General features: G+C 46.4%; 1 pseudogene across 1 annotated transcript; it reads left to right on the top strand.

The window, feature by feature from the left end:
- Nucleotides 1-8765: 8765 nt before the first annotated feature.
- On the top strand, nt 8766-13272 carry LOC311309658 (NLR family CARD domain-containing protein 3-like; annotated as a pseudogene). Its single transcript has 7 exons — nt 8766-8785; nt 9113-9251; nt 9375-9703; nt 9793-9832; nt 10105-11325; nt 11417-11642; nt 13198-13272. The product of its transcript is annotated as an NLR family CARD domain-containing protein 3-like (transcript).
- Nucleotides 13273-20636: the final 7364 nt, after the last annotated feature.

The following is a 20636-nucleotide window of genomic DNA, read 5'->3' as shown; positions in this document are numbered from 1 at the left end:
TCTTCTGGTTACCATCCACAGACCAACGGCCAGGCGGAGAGAGCCAACCAGAGCCTGGAGTCAGCCCTCCGGTGCATGTCCTCCCTTCACACATCCTCCTGGAGTCAGGACCTGCCCTGGGTCGAGTACTCACTGAACGCCATGGTCAGCAATTCCACCGGCAAGTCACCCTTCAAGTGCTCCCTGGGGTACCAGCCTCCCCTGTTCCTGCTCCAGGAGGCCGAGGCATCGTTGCCGTCAGTTCCAGGCTCATCTCCGCCGGTGCCAGAGGGTCTGGTCCGCAGTGCGGTCCGCCCTGCTCCGCGCTACAGCGCGCGCCTCCCGCGGTGCCAACCGGCGGCGTGTCCCGGCCCCGGTGTACCCAGGTCGGTCAACGGGTTTACCTCTCCACTGCTGACCTGCCCCTCCACGTCTCCTCCAGGAAGCTGGCGTCGAGGTTCATCGGGCCCTACCCCATCGACCGGGTCATCAACCCTGCCGCTGTCCGGTTGATTCTCCCCGCCTCCCTTCGCCGGGTCCATCCGGTTTTCCATGTGTCTCGGGTCAAGCCCGTCGTCACCAGTACCCTCGTGCCACCGGCTCCCGCGCCGCCCCCTCCGCAGCTGGTGGATGGCCACCCTCAGTGGGCGGTGAGGCGGCTGCTGAAGGTCCGTCGCCAGGGCCGCGGGTTCCAATACCTGGTCGACTGGGTGGGGTATGGCCCGGAGGAACGGAGCTGGGTTCCTCGGTCCCAGATCATGACCCCTGTTCTCCTCCGCGACTTCTACCGGGCCCATCCTGATGCCCCCGGTCGGTCGCCAGGTGGCTCCCGCTTGGGGGGGGTCCTGTTACGGCGGCACCTCCGCGCGCATTCCCCTCCGCTCCTCCGAGCTTGCCGGTGGCCCGACGCAATGTGCGTCGGTCCGGCTCTACCCCGCGGCGTTCGGGGTCTCCCGAATTCCCGCCTCCTGAGAGTAATCCTGAGACGCCCAGCACCTCAGCACGCGCAAGGCGCGCGCTCCAACGCCACAGGTGAAGGCAATCGTGGTGATTAGTGAACGCGCTTACGGCTGAGTGCTGCGCACCGGGTCCCAATCATCATCATCGCCTGCCTACAAGAACCCTGGTTTTCTCCATGCTCATCGCCAGATCTTCCCATAGAATACCTATGGCAAGTACCCTAGCCAGCTTAGCCTACGTTGTTGATTGCTGTCCGTATCTCTTGTGTTTTTTTACCTTTTCGTGTTTTCAGTTTTGCTTGTCCATTTTTTCTCGTTCCGTTTTATTTTCCCTCCAGACCCAGTGTGCAGTGCTCGGCTTGCCTGCTATCACCACCCCTGGACTGAAACACGGATTCCCTGACCCCCCTTCTGGATATGGACTTTGATTACGGATTACGGATATTGGACATTGTTTGCTGATCGCCTGACCCCTGCCTGTTTATCGTTTTTGACCTTGCCTGCTGGACTTATTAATTTATTATTAAACCGCCCTTTGGGCTTTGCATTTTTTCTCTGCCTCCGGTGTCGTGCGTTTGGGTCCAAATCCAACCCAGTCATAACAGAGAGACTAGAGAGGAGATAGAGAGACACTAGGGATGAGAGAGGAGAGGGAGAGACACTAGGGAGGAGAGAGGGAGAGACTAGAGAGGAGAGATGGAGAGACACTAGGGAGGAGAGAGGGAGAGACTAGAGAGGAAAGAGGGAGAGACACTAGGGAGGAGAGAGGGAGAGACTAGAGAGGAGAGAGGGAGAGACACTAGGGAGGAGAGGGAGAGACTAGAGAGGAGAGAGAGAGACACTAGGGATGAGAGAGGAGAGGGAGAGACACTAGGGAGGAGAGAGGGAGAGACTAGAGAGGAGAGATGGAGAGACACTAGGGAGGAGAGAGGGAGAGACTAGAGAGGAGAGATGGAGAGACACTAGGGAGGAGAGAGGAAGAGACTAGAGAGGAGAGAGGAAGAGACACTAGGGAGGAGAGAGGAAGAGACACTAGAGAGGAGAGACTACAGAGGAGCGAGAGAGACTAGAGAGGGAGAGAGGGAGAGACTAGAGAGGAGAGATGGAGAGACACTAGGGAGGAGAGAGGGAGAGACTAGAGAGGAGAGAGGGAGAGACACTAGGGAAGAGAGAGGGAGAGACTAGAGAGGAGAGAGGGAGAGACACTAGGGAGGAGAGGGAGAGACTAGAGAGGAGAGAGAGAGACACTAGGGAGGGGGAGGAGAGGGAGAGACACTAGGGAGGAGAGAGGGAGAGACTAGAGAGGAGAGATGGAGAGACACTAGGGAGGAGAGAGGGAGAGACTAGAGAGGAGAGATGGAGAGACACTAGGGAGGAGAGAGCAAGAGACTAGAGAGGAGAGAGGAAGAGACACTAGGGAGGAGAGAGGAAGAGACACTAGAGAGGAGAGAGGGAGAGACACTAGGGAGGAGAGAGGGAGAGACTACAGAGGAGAGATGGAGAGACACTAGGGAGGAGAGAGGGAGAGACTAGAGAGGAGAGATGGAGACACACTAGGGAGGAGAGAGGAAGAGACTAGAGAGGAGAGAGGGAGATACACTAGGGAGGAGAGAGGGAGAGACTAGAGAGGAGAGAGGGAGAGACACTAGGGAGGAGATAGGGAAAGACTAGAGAGGAGCGAGAGAGACACTAGGGAGGAGAGATGGAGAGACGCTAGGGAGGAGAGAGGGAGAGACTAGAGAGGAGAGAGGGAGAGACACTAGGGAGGAGAGAGGGAGAGACTAGAGAGGAGAGAGAGAGAGACACTAGGGAGGAGAGAGGAGAGGGAGAGACACTAGGGAGGAGAGAGGGAGAGACTAGAGAGGAGAGAGGGAGAGACACTAGGGAGGAGAGAGGAAGAGACTAGAGAGGAGAGAGGAAGAGACACTAGGGAGGAGAGAGGGAGAGACTAGAGAGGAGAGAGGGAGAGACACTAGGGAGGAGATAGGGAAAGACTAGAGAGGAGCGAGAGAGACACTAGGGAGGAGAGATGGAGAGACGCTAGGGAGGAGAGAGGGAGAGCTAGAGAGGAGAGAGGGAGATACACTAGGGAGGCGAGAGGGAGAGACTAGAGAGGAGAGATGGAGAGACACTAGGAAGGAGAGAGGGAGAGACTAGAGAGGAGAGAGGGAGAGACAAGGGAGGAGAGAGGAAGAGACTAGAGAGGAGAGAGGAAGAGACACTAGGGAGGAGAGAGGAAGAGACACTAGAGAGGAGAGACTAGAGAGGAGCGAGAGAGACACTAGGGAGGAGAGATGGAGAGACGCTAGGGAGGAGAGAGGGAGAAACTAGAGAGGAGAGATGGAGACACTAGGGAGGAGAGAGGGAGAGACTAGAGAGGAGAGAGGGAGAGACACTAGGGAGGAGATAGGGAAAGACTAGAGAGGAGCGAGAGAGACACTAGGGAGGAGAGATAGAGAGACGCTAGGGAGGAGAGAGGGAGAGACTAGAGAGGAGAGAGGGAGAGACACTAGGGAGGAGAGACTAGAGAGGAGCGAGAGAGACACTAGGGAGGAGAGATGGAGAGACGCTAGGGAGGAGAGAGCGAGAGACTAGAGAGGAGAGATGGAGACACTAGGGAGGAGAGAGGGAGAGACTAGAGAGGAGAGAGGGAGAGACACTAGGGAGGAGATAGGGAAAGACTAGAGAGGAGCGAGAGAGACACTAGGGAGGAGAGATAGAGAGACGCTAGGGAGGAGAGAGGGAGAGACTAGAGAGGAGAGAGGGAGAGACACTAGGGAGGAGAGAGGAAGAGACACTAGAGAGGAGAGACTAGAGAGGAGCGAGAGAGACACTAGGGAGGAGAGATGGAGAGACGCTAGGGAGGAGAGAGGTTCTCATGAACCTTCCTCAGAATGCTGCTCATAAGAGGTCTCCATAGCACATCCCCCCTCCCACAAAGATAATGTTGTATGAATTGCAGTCTAAAAGTTGCTACTCTGCTTTCTAAATGCACTAAGCCCTGTCCTCCTTCCTCCTTTGGCAGGTATAACACACACCGCGGTACCCAGTGCATCTTCTCCCACAGAAAATTAACCAAAATGGACTGTAATTTCCTCAACAAACCAGCAGGGGGCTCAATACATGATAACTTGTACCAAAGGGTGGATGCTGCCAAATTATTAACTATCAAAACTCTCCCTCTATATGATAACTTTGGCAGTAACCATTTCCACTTAGCTAACCTGCCTTCCACCTTCTCTACCATTCCCTCCCAATTCTTCCCCACAGTCTGATCATCACCTAAAAACACCCCTAAGTACTTGAGACCCCCCCTCTTCCACTGAAGCCCTCCTGGGAGCTTGGGGAGCCCGAGGGACCACCTCCCAACCGACAAGGCTTCACTCTTTGCCCAGTTTACCTTAGCGGAAGACAAAACACCAAACCTCCCCACAATCTCCTTCACACAATCCACATCCTGTTGGTGTTTCACCATAACAACAATCTGCATATGCGGACAACACAATAGGTATATCAAGGCCAGGTAAAACCAAACCATTTATACATGATCGTAAATTGTGCAACATTGGCTCAATTGATAGTGCATATACCAGACATTGAACAGCCTTGGCGCACCCCTCTATACACGCTAAAAGGCATACTCAACACTCCATTGATTTTCAGCATGCTCTCAATGCCCTCATACATCACCTTAATCATAGAGATAAGGCCAGGGGTGAGATCAAACCTTTCCAACACTTTCCACAGGTATTGATACTCAACCCTGTCAAAAGCCTTCTCCTGATCCAATGAAAGAAGCCCAACGTTTAAATCCAAGGACGTAGAGACCTCTATCACATCTCGAACTAATGCCACATTATCAACAATGAGCCTGCCAGGAACACAATAGATTTGGGTCCGGTGTACGACCTGTTCCATCACCTTCCTCAGCCTGTTGGACAGAGCTCTGGAGAGCAGTTTATAGTCTTTTTTCGGGAGCAAAGTCAAGACTGCTCTCCTGCAGCTCTGAGGCAGAAGAGAATCCTTAAAACATTGAGCGAAAACCTCAGTGATGTCATCACCTAGCTCCGCCCAAAAAGTCTTATAGAACTCTGGCGGGAGCCCATCAATCCCCGGAGCCTTGCCACCCTGCATGCTCTGCAGAGCCTCAGACAACTCTTCTTTGGTCAAGGGACCCTCAACCTCCCTATTGGTCTCCTCTGAAACCGTAGGGAGCCCCTCACAAAATGAATCCAAGGCTCCTTCCTCCTCCCAGTATTCACTAGTGTACAACAGGGAATAAAAGTCTACAGCTCTCTGCTGAATCCTACTGGCGTCAGTCAACAGCTCTCCAGTAGCTGACCTCAAAGCATGGATACACCTGTTCTGTCCATTCTTTTTTTCCAGACTGAAAAAAAACTTTGATGGTGAATCCATCAAAGCAGCATTTTGGAAGCGAGACCGCAGTTTTTGCCCCCAGCAGGTCAGCTAACAAAGCCTTTTTACATTTGAGGTCTCCAACCCGCCCCCTATTTCCTGTGGCCTCTGCAAGACACTGCAGCTCCACAATTTCATTTTCTAAATCTCGCATAGATTTAGCAATGTCACGAGAAACATTGAGAGTATACTGTTGACACAGTTGTTTGATCTGCACCTTCCCATAATCCCACCACTTCCTCAAAGATGTAAACTCACTTTTCCTGTCTTTAAAACCCCAAAATAAAACAAACATTTCTCTAAAACGTGCATCTAGCAACAAAGCAGTATTAAAATGCCAATAAGCAGATTTCTGTCTAACCTTTGCAATAAACACACTACATATAACCATGGAGTGATCTGAGAACCCAACCGGAAAAATCTTACAATTCTTAAACATTCCAAACTGATGCTTATTTGAATAAAAGCGATCTAACCGTGCCATTGTGAGAGAGTTGTCCCTATTATGAACCCATGTGTACTGTCTCTCTTCTTTGTGCATCGCCCTCCATACATCAACCAGGCTGTGCGTTTCCACCAGCTGCCTCATGGCACACTTAGAGGGAGCATGGGGTTCAACATGATTCCTATCTAAAACATCAACTTCTGTACAGTTAAAATCCCCAGCCAAAAATAAAACCTCCTCAGGCCCACACTGATTTAATACCACATTAAGGTCAGCTAAAAGCTGAACTCTATCACGCCCTATATTTGGAGCATACACATTAACAAAAAACTAAGTAAAAGATTCATACTTTGCTCTCACAGTAAGTAGCCTACCTCTAATTACTTCCTCCACCACATAAGACTGTGGCAGAAAAGTCCTGGAAAATAAGAGTGCCACTCCCCCCCTTGTAGTGCTTAGATTACTCAAAATAACTTCACCATCCCACTCTTTCTTCCAATCAGTCTCATTCATACTGTCACTATGTGTCTCCTGTACAAACATGACATTGATCAACTTCAGCCTCATGAGCTCAAACAGACATGCTCGCTTCCCCACACCCCTCGCTCCATTTAAATTAAGAGAGGAGACTTTAAAATCACCCATTGAGATTGATGTGAGAAACAACAGCCAGAAAACAAACAACCTCGACCAAAAAAGAGTAGTTGTCTTATTTTTACTCGTCTGACTCATCATCCTGTAGCTCTTGGTTCAGTTTTGCAATTATCTTCTTTAGCCTGAAAATCTCTGTGTCAGTGTAGCCCCCTCGTTTGTCTTGCATCTGAAACTTGACAGAGCGCCTAAACAGCTCCTTATCATCAAAGAAATCCTCAAGCCTGACATTTTGCTTATTCTTTGTCTTTCTCAGAAAAGTCTTAACCTGTCTGATCTTATAATATTCGTAATTCTGCGAATCAGAAGCCTGACTGCCTGGCTCTGCCTCATCCAGCTCCTCATCCTCCTTCTCCCCATCCTCATCCCCCATCTCTTCCCCACTAGACTCATTGTCCGGCGTCAGAGTACTTGTAAGCCCCTTCTTGGCCAAAGCACCTCCCCTAGGGACTGAAATCTTCCTCTTCAAAACGGAAGCATTAGAGGGGGCCCCCAAATCCATCAAGCCCTCATCACCACCCTCTGGTGCCCCCACACCTGTCCCATCACCCTTGAATGCCTCAGTCTGCCCCTCGCCCATCTGTCCCCCCTTCTGGGAAACCCCAGTCTTGCCCATATCACCTGATGTACCAGTCTGCCTCTCCTGATCTGCATTTTGACTTTGACTTGAGGGCTTCCCCCTCTGCTTAACTGCCTCAGCTCTGCCCGCAGCTGAAGCCCTAGTCTGCACCCCTCCCACCTGCTCATCTGTATGGGCCGTGATCTCACTCTGTCTGGACGGCTCTGCCTCCACATTCATATCTAGGCCCTGCTCCGTTCCCGTTTCACTGCCCCGCTCGCTCCTAGGCCCTGACTGCATCCTTTCCTCTGTCTCCCACTGCGTTCCCTCAGCAGAGGAACCCTTCTCAGGGCAGGCCCTCACCAAATGACCTCCCCCCCCACACCCAAAACACTTCAACGTCCCAGTGTTAATAAAAATCGCATAATCAAAATCGTCCACCTTTACCTTTAACACTACATTCAAATCTCCGTTCTTTTTATTCAGAATCATAAACACCTGCCTTCTGTGCGAGACGACGTGTTTTAGCTCCGCTTCTTTACAACCAGATGACAGCTTCCTGTCAGAGAGACTAGAGAGGAAGAGACACTAGAGAGGAGAGACTAGAGAGGAGCGAGAGAGACACTAGGGAGGAGAGATGAAGAGACGCTAGGGAGGAGAGAGGGAGAGACTAGAGAGGAGAGAGGGAGAGACACTAGGGAGGAGAGAGGGAGAGACTAGAGAGGAGAGAGAGAGACACTAGGGAGGAGAGGAGAGGGAGAGACTCTAGGAAGGAAAGAGGGAGAGACTAGAGAGGAGAGATGGAGAGACACTAGGGAGGAGAGAGGGAGAGACTAGAGAGGAGAGAGAGAGAGACACTAGGGAGGAGAGAGGAAGAGACACGAGAGTGGAGAGACTAGAGAGGAGCGAGAGAGACACTAGGGAGGAGAGATGGAGAGACGCTAGGGAGGAGAGAGGGAGAGACTAGAGAGAAGAGAGGAAGAGACACTAGGGAGGAGAGAGGAAGAGACACTAGAGAGGAGAGAGGAAAAGACAATAGGGAGGAGAGAGACTAGAGAGGAGAGAGGAAAAGACACTAGGGAGGAGAGAGGGAGAGACACTAGAGGAGAGAGGAAAAGACACTAGGGAGGAGAGAGGAAGAGACACTAGAGAGGAGAGACTAGAGAGGAGCGAGAGAGACACTAGGGAGGAGAGAGGGAGAGACGCTAGGGAGGAGAGAGGAAGAGACACTAGAGAGAGACTAGAGAGGAGCGAGAGAGACACTAGAGAGATGGAGAGACGCTAGAGGAGAGGGAGAGACTAGTATGTTTTCTCAATAAACCAGACTTACCCTGTTTGAGCGAATCTTGGTAAATCCTTTTTGACTAGATCAGTTAAAATCCATTACACTATCTATCCTTCTCCCTCTTTCATCTCTTTCTCTCTCTCTGTCTCAAACTATCTCTGTGACTCCTTGTCTCTCTCTCGTCTCTGTCTCTCTCTCTCATCTCTCTCTCAAAGCTGTTCAGCTATACACCAAATCTGCCTTGTAAATCCTAGTCCTAATTCTAGCAGCACTCACATACACACTCTCTCTCTCTCTCTCTCTCTCTCTCTCTCTCTCTCTCTCTCTCTCTCTCTCTCACACACACACACACACACATACCACTAGTTGGTCCTTGATAGAGACAGTCTTAAATCTTTTTAACAATATCCCAAAAACCCGCCAACCCTCTTACCCTGGTCTTCCTACTGTATGATACATCTCTTAACACACATGGTTCCTCTGTCCCTGCAGTGAGGGGAGCAGGGCTGCCCTGACTGAGTACCCAGTCCTCACCTCCCGTGGGCACAGGTTCTTCAGAGCCTTCCTCACTTTCTGGCGGCGGCCTGGTCCATCAGCAGACCACGCCTGCCCCCAGTGTAGAGAGAGACCCAGAACACCACCTATACTGCAGCCACCCAGAGAGCAGTACGTTCAGAGAAGTGATGAAACAAGTAAGAGATTCATTTGGTTATCTGTTTTCTAACATGATTTAGATCCTCTCACCATCTGTAGAGCTTTGCCATGAATGTTTGTATTCCTGTCAATCTAATTTGCGTACTTTCTTTATGATCCTCTAGAAGAGCCACTTTGAAGAGGAGGTTTGAACATGTGATTGAGGGAATCATAAAAACAGGGAATGCAACCCTCCTTAACAGCATCTACACTGAACTCTACATCACAGAGGGACAGAGCAAAGGGGTTAAAAATGAACATGAGGTTTGGCAACTTGAGAGAGCATCCAGGAAACAAATCACATATGACACACCCATCAACTACAATGACATCTTCAAACCCCTGCCTGGTCAAGAGAGACCCATCACACCCCTGTCTGGTCAATAGAGACCCATCACACCCCTGCCTGGTCAAGAGAGACCCATCAGAACTGTGCTGACTGTGGGCATCCCTGGTATAGGAAAAACCGTCTGTGTGCAGAAGTCAATCTTAGATTGGGCTGAAGGAAAGGAAAATCAAGATGTGGAAGTCATGTTTGTGTTTCCTTTCCGGGAGCTGAATTTGACGAGACTGCTGAATGTTTTCCACCCAGAACTACACATGGAAGATGCAGAGCAACTTGCTGTCTCTAAAGCCACGTTCATCTTTGATGGTCTGGATGAGAGCCGACTGCCCCTAGACTTCAGAAAGAATCAGACCTGCTGTGATGTCACAGAGTCAACCTCAGTGGATGTGCTGCTGACCAACCTCATCCAGGGGAATCTGCTCCCCTCTGCTCTCCTAAGGATAATCTCCCGACCTGCAGCAGCCAGATCCCTTCTGAGTGTGTTGACCGGGTGACAGAGGTACGAGGGTTCAATGACCCTCGTAGAGGAGGTTTGAACATGTGATTGAGGGAATCATAAAAACAGGGAATGCAACCCTCCTTAACAGCATCTACACTGAACTCTACATCACAGAGGGACAGAGCAAAGGGGTTAAAAATGAACATGAGGTTTGGCAACTTGAGAGAGCATCCAGGAAACAAATCACATATGACACACCCATCAACTACAATGACATCTTCAAACCCCTGCCTGGTCAAGAGAGACCCATCACACCCCTGTCTGGTCAATAGAGACCCATCACACCCCTGCCTGGTCAAGAGAGACCCATCAGAACTGTGCTGACTGTGGGCATCCCTGGTATAGGAAAAACCGTCTGTGTGCAGAAGTCAATCTTAGATTGGGCTGAAGGAAAGGAAAATCAAGATGTGGAAGTCATGTTTGTGCTTCCTTTCCGGGAGCTGAATTTGACGAGACTGCTGAATGTTTTCCACCCAGAACTACACATGGAAGATGCAGAGCAACTTGCTGTCTCTAAAGCCACGTTCATCTTTGATGGTCTGGATGAGAGCCGACTGCCCCTAGACTTCAGAAAGAACCAGACCTGCTGTGATGTCACAGAGTCAACCTCAGTGGATGTGCTGCTGACCAACCTCATCCAGGGGAATCTGCTCCCCTCTGCTCTCCTAAGGATAATCTCCCGACCTGCAGCAGCCAGATCCCTTCTGAGTGTGTTGACCGGGTGACAGAGGTACGAGGGTTCAATGACGCACAGAAGAAAGACTACTTCATGAAGATAATCAGTGATGAGAACCTGGCCAGAAGAATCATCTCACACATCAAGACATCAAGGAGCCTCTACATCATGTGCCACATACCAGTCTTCTCTTGGATTTCTTCCACAGTCCTTGAGCACATGCTGAGTACAGAGAAGCAAGGAGAGATGCCCAAGACCTTGACTTAGATGTACACACACTTCCTGCTCATTCAGATGAAGCTGAAGAACCAGAAGTATCAAGGGGAAATCAAGACCAACCAGGAGGAGCTCTTGAGGTCCGACAGGGAAGTTCTCCTGAAGCTGGCAAAGCCGGCGTTCAACAATCTGGAGAAGGGCTTTCAGGTCTTTTTCATGTTCTATGAAAAAGACCTGAAAGAGTGTGACCTTGATGTCCAAGAGGCAGCAGTGTTCTCAGGAGTTTGCACAGCAATCTTCAAAGTAGAATCAGTGCGTTTTCAGAGGTCAGTCTACTGCTTTGTGCGTCTGAGCATTCAGGAGTTTCAGCGGTCTACATGTACCATTGTTACGCAACCAAGAACATGGAGGTACTGGAGCACTTCTTTCAGGATGAGGAGTCTCCGGATGAGGAGCCTCTGGATGAGCTGTCTCTGAATGAGCTGCTGGAGGGGGCGGTACACAAAGCTTTGCAGAGTGAGAATGGACACCTGGACCTTTTTGTCCGCTTCCTCCACGGCCTCTCTCTGGAGTCCAATCAGAGACTCTTACGAGGCCTGCTGCCTTAGATTGAGAGGAGGCCAGAGAGCATCCAAGAAAGAAGCAGATTCCTCAAGAACAGGAGGAGAAGAGAAGAACATCTCCCCAGACAGGTGCATCAATCTCCTCCACTGCTTGATGGAGATGAATGACCATTCAATTCAGCAGAGCATCCAAGCTTACATGCAGAAGAAGACATCAACCCAATCCCTGACTCCAATACAGTGCTCAGCGCTGGCCTACATGCTGCAGATGTCAGAGGAGGTTCTGGATGAGTTTGACCTGAACAAATACAACACATCACAGGAGGGGCGGAGGAGACTGATCCCAGCTGTGCAGGTCTGCAGAAAAGCTATGTAAGTATTCATCTTACATCTTTCTCAATGTGATCAATCTATTCAACCTTGTCTGTCCCATTGACCCAGAGGTATCTTCTGGACGGGAGCCCTCCAAACAAAACATGATATAAAACTATAAACACAAAAATACAATTGTAGATACAAAAATACAATAATACAAAAAATCTGATACAAATGAATATAAAATACAATAGACAGAATGCACAGTGCTGAGTAAGGTGCTAAACACTTAATGAAAGCAATGATCAGAAAAGATCTGTCCTTTGAATTGGTCCCTGATCTGTCTTTTGAATTGTCCTAATGGATAAAGCTTCTTAATGGACAATTCAAAGCTGCCCTCATTGTCTCTGTGCACTCTAACCAGAAATGTGTTACAATAATAATAAATCATACAATAAATGTTCTTAGCCGGTAGACAAACATACTCCAGGAGCTTGCTCGATCGCCTTGTTGAGAGGGGTCAGGGAAGATTTTTTTACAGCTCACTTATCTGGGCCCTGGGTGATACTGTTTTTTTCTTCCCTCTGGAATATGTAGGGGTGGGACGTCTGCCCACCTCCCTTGTTCTCTGTAAAGCGCATTGTGTTGCCTCTGGGTATGAAATGCGCTATACAAATAAAGTTTTGATTGATTGATTTATTAAGCCTTAGGCTACATATGACATGTGTATATTAATGTGTATATTATACAAATATCATTAAGATTAACGTGTCATTAAGGAACAAAACGTCATACATGCTTACTTTGTAATTTCAGACTCTCTGGATGTGTCCTCAACGAAGCCTCATATGAATTGGCGGCCTCAGCTCTCAGCTCAAACTCCTCCCACCTGAGAGAGTTAGACCTGAGTAACAATGACCTGAAGGATTCAGGAGTGAAGCTGCTCTCTGCTGGACTGGGGAGTCCACACTGCAAACTGGAGAAACTGAGGTCTGTATCCCTGAGCATATTCAAATGTTAAATGATGGGATTTAAATGTCTAAGTAATTGTACATCTCTGTCCTTGAAGAGGGATGTTTTGAGCATCAACATTCAACTTGAGAAATTATCTTTGGACTACAGTACATACAGTAGAGTTGAGGGACTATCATCTCAAAGCATACATATAGACATATACAGACTAGTAGGTGGTGGGTGGGTTCTTTATTGAAGGAACACAATCAAGATGAAATACAAATGTGGATTATGTACAAAACAGGAGCGCTGCTAGGATCCCAAATCATTAGGGGTTAAGGGAAAAGCATCAGGGGCTGAGGTTTAGAGGCAGTGACAACTGTGAATTTTGTTTTGGGAGGGGGCCGCATATATTTAGGGGGCCCATTTGGGTTCACCACCATGCGCTAAAGAGAAACACATACACACACTCATACAGATTGCACATTAATCCACAAACTGCTCAAAATACTAAGTGGCATCAAAATGTACTCTTTAGTGTGAACCGAATCAACAACATCAGCACGGTTCAAACAGAGGACATAACTTCTCTCTAGTATGCTTTGACTAATCTGAAGCTATCACGGACTTGGGACACCCAGGTGTTGGACCTCTCAGAACACCACAGAAGACAGGCTCCCGTCCTCCACCTCCACAATGTCAACCTGCTGAAGTAGCAGTGGTTGTAACTGAACGTATCGACTCCTGTGTGTTACATGAGATGGTCACCTGAAACACAGATCATGATGAGAATGAATACATTCTGAGGCAACATGAACATAACCCATACAGCAGCATAGAAGCTCACATTCAATATAACAACATGAACATAACCCATACAGCAACATAGATGCTCACATTCTATAGATTTGTATTCTGTCAGTGTCTTTCCTCCTCTTGTCTCTCTCTCTCTTGTCTTTCCTGCTCTCTCAATCTCCACTCCTCTTCCCTGTTGTCTCTTCTCTGCCCTGTCATCGTTGTTATCTGGTCTCTTGTGACTTGTCTGTCTGTCTATCTTTTCTCCTCTCTCCTTCCTCCAGTTCACTCCTCCTTTCCTCTCTGTCTCCACACACATTCTCTGTTCTCATTCCTCTCTTGTTCTTTTTGTCTGTTTTTCCTCCTCCTCTTGATGCTGTTGTTCTTGTCTCTCTCTCTCTCCTCATCTTTCCTAAATTCTGCCCTTTCTCCACTCCTCTTCCCTCTTGTTTTCTCTGCTCTATCATTTTTGTTGTCTTGTTTCTGTGACTTGTCTGTCCGTCCTGGTCCTTTGCTCCTGTCTCTCCTTCCTCCATTTCATTCTTCCTTTCCTCTCCTGTCTCCCCATTCTGTTGTTCTCTCTCCTCTCCTCTTCCTTTTGTCTGTCAGTGTCTTTCCTCCTCCACTCTTGTTGCTCTATCCACATCTAGTTTTCATGTCTTGGCTATTTGTCTGTCTCTCTCTCCTCTTGTCTTGCCAGCCCTCTCTCAACTCCTCTAGTTTTTGGGAGCATCAGACTGTGCCGTTTGTTGTTTAGTTGTGCAATAGTATCAATCACCTTCCAGCTCAACCAGAACCTCCTGTTCAATGGACAGCAGTGCCAGGTGATGCAGCCTGTCCTGGCTCATAGTGCTCCTTAGCCATGAATGCAGCCGAAAGATCTTTCACAGCTGCAGCTGCTTACAGGGATGGTCAGTGCCACTTGGAAGACTGATTTCAGGGTCGGAAAAATATCAACGTCAAGGAGCTTGAAGACTATGTCTTTGTCTGACTATGTCAGAATAACCATCCTTTGTCCCTTTGTTTCCAAGAAATTGCGTATTCTCGTCCACGCCTGCCATTTCATATGACGTGCAATGGGTTAGCCAATCACATCCTGTGTTTTGTACGTACCTGTGTTTTGCTTGAATATAAGGCTGCGCATGACAAGCTTTGAATTCACTTCTTGGGGATACCCCTCATGTGTTTGTCCTGAAGTCCTTGCAATCGTATGTTTTCTCAATAAACCAGACTTAACCTGTTTGAGCGAATCTTGGTAAATCCTTTTTGACTAGATCAGTTAAAATCCATTACACTATCTATCCTTCTCCCTCTTTCATCTCTTTCTCTCTCTCTGTCTCAAACTATCTCTGTGACTCCTTGTCTCTCTCTCGTCTCTGTCTCTCTCTCTCATCTCTCTCTCAAAGCTGTTCAGCTATACACCAAATCTGCCTTGTAAATCCTAGTCCTAATTCTAGCAGCACTCACATACACACTCTCTCTCTCTCTCTCTCTCTCTCTCTCTCTCTCTCTCTCTCTCTCTCTCACACACACACACACACACACACACATACCACTAGTTGGTCCTTGATAGAGACAGTCTTAAATCTTTTTAACATTATCCCAAAAACCCGCCAACCCTCTTACCCTGGTCTTCCTACTGTATGATACATCTCTTAACACGCACCATTATAGGAGTCATCATTAGAACATAGATTATTGTGGTAGAATTGCTTTTATTCACCTTTTCACCTCTTGTGTTTCCATGCCTGAAGAACGCTTTTCTCAGTGAGAGAGAGGTGTCTTAGGAACATTTTGACTTTCCATGCGCCCCGAGTTATATTGGTCAATATGAATGTCTCTCCCATGTAGAAGAGCACGCACCATTATAGGAGTCATCATTAGAACATAGATTATTGTGGTAGAAATGCTTTTATTCACCTTTTCACCTCTTGTGTTCCATGCCTGAAAAACGCTTTTCTCAGTGAGAGAGAGGTGTCTTAGGAACATTTTGACTTTCCATGCGCCCCGAGTTATATTGGTCAATATGAATGTCTCTCCCATGTAGAAGAGCACGCACCATTATAGGAGTCAGCATTAGAACATAGATTATTGTGGTAGAAATGCTTTTATTCACCTTTTCACCTCTTGTGTTTCCATGCCTGAAGAACGCTTTTCTCAGTGAGAGAGAGTATCTTAGGAACATTTTGACTTTCCATGCGCCCCGAGTTATTTTGGTCAATATGAATGTCTCTCCCATGTAGAAGAGCACGCACCATTATAGGAGTCATCATTAGAACATAGATTATTGTGGTAGAAATGCTTTTATTCACCTTTTCACCTCTTGTGTTTCCATGCCTGAAGAACGCTTTTCTCAGTGAGAGAGAGGTGTCTTAGGAACATTTTGACTTTCCATGCGCCCCGAGTTATTTTGGTCAATATGAATGTCTCTCCCATGTAGAAGAGCACGCACCATTATAGGAGTCATCATTAGAACATAGATTATTGTGGTAGAAATGCTTTTATTCACCTTTTCACCTCTTGTGTTTCCATGCCTGAAGAACGCTTTTCTCAGTGAGAGAGAGGTGTCTTAGTAACATTTTGACTTTCCATGCGTCCCGAGTTATATTGGTCAATATGAATGTCTCTCCCATGTAGAAGAGCACGCACCATTATAGGAGTCATCATTAGAACATAGATTATTGTGGTAGAAATGCTTTTATTCACCTTTTCACCTCTTGTGTTTCCATGCCTGAAGAACGCTTTTCTCAGTGAGAGAGAGGTGTCTTAGGAACATTTTGACTTTCCATGCGCCCCGAGTTATTTTGGTCAATATGAATGTCTCTCCCATGTAGAAGATCACGCACCATTATAGGAGTCATCATTAGAACATAGATTATTGTGGTAGAAATGCTTTTATTCACCTTTTCACCTCTTGTGTTTCCATGCCTGAAGAACGCTTTTCTCAGTGAGAGAGAGGTGTCTTAGGAACATTTTGACTTTCCATGCGCCCCGAGTTATATTGGTCAATATGAATGTCTCTCCCATGTAGAAGAGCACGCACCATTATAGGAGTCATCATTAGAACATAGATTATTGTGGTCGAAATGCTTTTATTCACCTTTTCACCTCTTGTGTTTCCATGCCTGAAGAACGCTTTTCTCAGTGAGAGAGAGGTGTCTTAGGAACATTTTGACTTTCCATGCGCCCCGAGTTATATTGGTCAATATGAATGTCTCTCCCATGTAGAAGAGCACGCACCATTATAGGAGTCATCATTAGAACATAGATTATTGTAGTAGAAATGCTTTTATTCACCTTTTCACCTCTTGTGTTTCCATGCCTGAAGAACGCTTTTCTCAGTGAGAGAGAGGTGTCTTAGTAACATTTTGACTTTCCATGCGCCCCGAGTTATATTGGTCAATATGAATGTCTCTCCCATGTAGAAGAGCACGCACCATTATAGGAGTCATCATTAGAACATATATTATTGTGGTAGAAATGCTTTTATTCACCTTTTCACCTCTTGTGTTTCCATGCCTGAAGAACGCTTTTCTCAGTGAGAGAGAGTATCTTAGGAACATTTTGACTTTCCATGCGCCCCGAGTTATATTGGTCAATATGAATGTCTCTCCCATGTAGAAGAGCACGCACCATTATAGGAGTCATCATTAGAACATAGATTATTGTAGTAGAAATGCTTTTATTCACCTTTTCACCTCTTGTGTTTCCATGCCTGAAGAACGCTTTTCTCAGTGAGAGAGAGGTGTCTTAGGAACATTTTGACTTTCCATGCGCCCCGAGTTATTTTGGTCAATATGAATGTCTCTCCCATGTAGAAGAGCACGCACCATTATAGGAGTCATCATTAGAACATAGATTATTGTGGTAGAAATGCTTTTATTCACCTTTTCACCTCTTGTGTTTCCATGCCTGAAGAACGCTTTTCTCAGTGAGAGAGAGGTGTCTTAGTAACATTTTGACTTTCCATGCGCCCCGAGTTATATTGGTCAATATGAATGTCTCTCCCATGTAGAAGAGCACGCACCATTATAGGAGTCATCATTAGAACATATATTATTGTGGTAGAAATGCTTTTATTCACCTTTTCACCTCTTGTGTTTCCATGCCTGAAGAACGCTTTTCTCAGTGAGAGAGAGTATCTTAGGAACATTTTGACTTTCCATGCGCCCCGAGTTATATTGGTCAATATGAATGTCTCTCCCATGTAGAAGAGCACGCACCATTATAGGAGTCATCATTAGAACATAGATTATTGTGGTAGAAATGCTTTTATTCACCTTTTCACCTCTTGTGTTCCATGCCTGAAAAACGCTTTTCTCAGTGAGAGAGAGGTGTCTTAGGAACATTTTGACTTTCCATGCGCCCCGAGTTATATTGGTCAATATGAATGTCTCTCCCATGTAGAAGAGCACGCACCATTATAGGAGTCATCATTAGAACATAGATTATTGTGGTAGAAATGCTTTTATTCACCTTTTCACCTCTTGTGTTTCCATGCCTGAAGAACGCTTTTCTCAGTGAGAGAGAGGTGTCTTAGTAACATTTTGACTTTCCATGCGCCCCGAGTTATTTTGGTCAATATGAATGTCTCTCCCATGTAGAAGAGCACGCACCATTATAGGAGTCATCATTAGAACATAGATTATTGTGGTAGAAATGCTTTTATTCACCTTTTCACCTCTTGTGTTTCCATGCCTGAAGAACGCTTTTCTCAGTGAGAGAGAGGTGTCTTAGGAACATTTTGACTTTCCATGCGCCCCGAGTTATTTTGGTCAATATGAATGTCTCTCCCATGTAGAAGATCACGCACCATTATAGGAGTCATCATTAGAACATAGATTATTGTGGTAGAAATGCTTTTATTCACCTTTTCACCTCTTGTGTTTCCATGCCTGAAGAACGCTTTTCTCAGTGAGAGAGAGGTGTCTTAGTAACATTTTGACTTTCCATGCGCCCCGAGTTATATTGGTCAATATGAATGTCTCTCCCATGTAGAAGAGCACGCACCATTATAGGAGTCATCATTAGAACATAGATTATTGTGGTAGAAATGCTTTTATTCACCTTTTCACCTCTTGTGTTTCCATGCCTGAAGAACGCTTTTCTCAGTGAGAGAGAGGTGTCTTAGTAACATTTTGACTTTCCATGCGCCCCGAGTTATTTTGGTCAATATGAATGTCTCTCCCATGTAGAAGAGCACGCACCATTATAGGAGTCATCATTAGAACATAGATTATTGTGGTAGAAATGCTTTTATTCACCTTTTCACCTCTTGTGTTTCCATGCCTGAAGAACGCTTTTCTCAGTGAGAGAGAGTATCTTAGGAACATTTTGACTTTCCATGCGCCCCGAGTTATATTGGTCAATATGAATGTCTCTCCCATGTAGAAGAGCACGCACCATTATAGGAGTCATCATTAGAACATAGATTATTGTGGTAGAAATGCTTTTATTCACCTTTTCACCTCTTGTGTTTCCATGCCTGAAGAACGCTTTTCTCAGTGAGAGAGAGTATCTTAGGAACATTTTGACTTTCCATGCGCCCCGAGTTATTTTGGTCAATATGAATGTCTCTCCCATGTAGAAGAGCACGCACCATTATAGGAGTCATCATTAGAACATAGATTATTGTGGTAGAAATGCTTTTATTCACCTTTTCACCTCTTGTGTTTCCATGCCTGAAGAACGCTTTTCTCAGTGAGAGAGAGGTGTCTTAGGAACATTTTGACTTTCCATGCGCCCCGAGTTATTTTGGTCAATATGAATGTCTCTCCCATGTAGAAGAGCACGCACCATTATAGGAGTCATCATTAGAACATAGATTATTGTGGTAGAAATGCTTTTATTCACCTTTTCACCTCTTGTGTTTCCATGCCTGAAGAACGCTTTTCTCAGTGAGAGAGAGGTGTCTTAGTAACATTTTGACTTTCCATGCGTCCCGAGTTATATTGGTCAATATGAATGTCTCTCCCATGTAGAAGAGCACGCACCATTATAGGAGTCATCATTAGAACATAGATTATTGTGGTAGAAATGCTTTTATTCACCTTTTCACCTCTTGTGTTTCCATGCCTGAAGAACGCTTTTCTCAGTGAGAGAGAGGTGTCTTAGGAACATTTTGACTTTCCATGCGCCCCGAGTTATTTTGGTCAATATGAATGTCTCTCCCATGTAGAAGATCACGCACCATTATAGGAGTCATCATTAGAACATAGATTATTGTGGTAGAAATGCTTTTATTCACCTTTTCACCTCTTGTGTTTCCATGCCTGAAGAACGCTTTTCTCAGTGAGAGAGAGGTGTCTTAGGAACATTTTGACTTTCCATGCGCCCCGAGTTATATTGGTCAATATGAATGTCTCTCCCATGTAGAAGAGCACGCACCATTATAGGAGTCATCATTAGAACATAGATTATTGTGGTCGAAATGCTTTTATTCACCTTTTCACCTCTTGTGTTTCCATGCCTGAAGAACGCTTTTCTCAGTGAGAGAGAGGTGTCTTAGGAACATTTTGACTTTCCATGCGCCCCGAGTTATATTGGTCAATATGAATGTCTCTCCCATGTAGAAGAGCACGCACCATTATAGGAGTCATCATTAGAACATAGATTATTGTAGTAGAAATGCTTTTATTCACCTTTTCACCTCTTGTGTTTCCATGCCTGAAGAACGCTTTTCTCAGTGAGAGAGAGGTGTCTTAGTAACATTTTGACTTTCCATGCGCCCCGAGTTATATTGGTCAATATGAATGTCTCTCCCATGTAGAAGAGCACGCACCATTATAGGAGTCATCATTAGAACATATATTATTGTGGTAGAAATGCTTTTATTCACCTTTTCACCTCTTGTGTTTCCATGCCTGAAGAACGCTTTTCTCAGTGAGAGAGAGTATCTTAGGAACATTTTGACTTTCCATGCGCCCCGAGTTATATTGGTCAATATGAATGTCTCTCCCATGTAGAAGAGCACGCACCATTATAGGAGTCATCATTAGAACATAGATTATTGTAGTAGAAATGCTTTTATTCACCTTTTCACCTCTTGTGTTTCCATGCCTGAAGAACGCTTTTCTCAGTGAGAGAGAGGTGTCTTAGGAACATTTTGACTTTCCATGCGCCCCGAGTTATTTTGGTCAATATGAATGTCTCTCCCATGTAGAAGAGCACGCACCATTATAGGAGTCATCATTAGAACATAGATTATTGTGGTAGAAATGCTTTTATTCACCTTTTCACCTCTTGTGTTTCCATGCCTGAAGAACGCTTTTCTCAGTGAGAGAGA

The sequence above is a fragment of the Borostomias antarcticus genome (genome assembly GCF_949987555.1).
Source record: "Borostomias antarcticus genome assembly, chromosome: 5".
Taxonomy (NCBI): domain Eukaryota; kingdom Metazoa; phylum Chordata; class Actinopteri; order Stomiiformes; family Stomiidae; genus Borostomias; species Borostomias antarcticus.
This window is presented reverse-complemented; position numbering and strand designations above follow the sequence as displayed.